This window comes from Pteropus medius, unplaced genomic scaffold, assembly GCF_902729225.1.
Source record: "Pteropus medius unplaced genomic scaffold, Ma_sr-lr_union100, whole genome shotgun sequence".
NCBI classification, from domain to species: Eukaryota; Metazoa; Chordata; class Mammalia; order Chiroptera; family Pteropodidae; genus Pteropus; species Pteropus medius.
Window position 1 is genome coordinate 8,247,520 of NW_024349797.1, and position 1,321 is coordinate 8,248,840.

General features: G+C 35.4%; 1 non-coding gene across 1 annotated transcript; it reads right to left on the bottom strand.

Moving 5' to 3' along the window:
- Positions 1-880: 880 nt before the first annotated feature.
- On the bottom strand, positions 881-999 carry LOC120619839 (5S ribosomal RNA). The gene has a single exon (XR_005657670.1). It is a non-coding gene; the product is annotated as a 5S ribosomal RNA (ribosomal RNA).
- Between the last annotated feature and the right edge of the window lie 322 nt (positions 1,000-1,321).

Genomic DNA, 1,321 nt, shown 5'->3' on the forward strand with positions numbered 1-1,321 from the left:
GTTGTATAGCAAAGGGCATTCTCACTTGTTCAGCCTTTCCATGAAGTTTCATTACATTAGTCTTCCTGCCTCCAAGCTACTGTCCTTAATCTAGTCTACTTGCTGTTGCTTGTGGAATCCACTTAAATATCACTAACTTGATGTTATTTTAGTATTCAGAATCCTTGAATGGCTTTTTCTTACCTAAAGCATGAAGGACAAATTCCTTAGCTTGACTTTTAAGAACTTAAAATTTAGCGCTTAAGTACAACTTAAATATGATCTCTTAATATTTCCTAAATTGACTGGTTTATTCCATATCTGCCAGTCCCTTCATCTCCATCAATTGAAATCCTCCTCATTTTTTTTTTGGAAAGTAGTAAGAGAGGACACCTAACTCAGAACTCATATCTTTTAATTCTTCTCTGATGTTTCTACTCTTTCTTTACTGTCTCCTTTTTTACAATTGCTATTATCCTATTCGACTCTATGTGTTGCCATATATTTTGAGTTGTATATATATATGATGATATATAAGATATACTCATATGTATATATATTACATACATACACACATATATGTGTGTGTGTATGGCATAATTGGATTAGAAGCAACTTGTCTTATTTTCCTTTGTGTCTTCAGCAGGACTTAGCACAGTATCTTCTATATCACAGTAGCCTTTTAAATATTGTTGAATGATGTCTTATGGTTTCTGGATAAAAAAATTAAATATTAAAATCAAATAGTAAGAAAAATATCACTATATCCTGCTATTTAAGGTGGTCCCATTTGGTTGAAAAATTATGTCAGTTTTTTTTTTTTAAATAATTTTTAGGTGACCTCACAGATTGCAAGGACCTTGCCAGTTTACAATCCCTTATTTTTTTTAAAAATTTTTTATGCCTACAGCACCTGGTCTTCCTTGGTGGTCTCCCATCCAAGTACTAACCAGGCCTGACCCTGCTTAGCTTCCGAGATCAGATGGGATCGGGCTTCTTCAGGGTGGCATGGCCGTAGACTATGTCAGTCTTGAGTCTTGTTAAAATCAAATCTGAAGAAAAAAAGCCTCTCTTTCCTTGCTCTAGTTTCAGGAGGCCATCACAGTATTTTAAAGCCAAACACTTGTGCATTTCTCCTCAACCATCACTGCTGTGGACCTAGGGAAAATCTAAAGAGTTGTTAGTGGTCATGGAAGCTACAGCTCATAAATTTGATAAGCTAAGGTGGCAGCCGACTGCAAATTGATGGGGCAGGTATGGGAAGAGTTCTTCAAATTTGAAGTGCAAAACATTGTATAATTCTCATGCTTATCATGAAGAGCAAGTTGATCCAATTGACCAA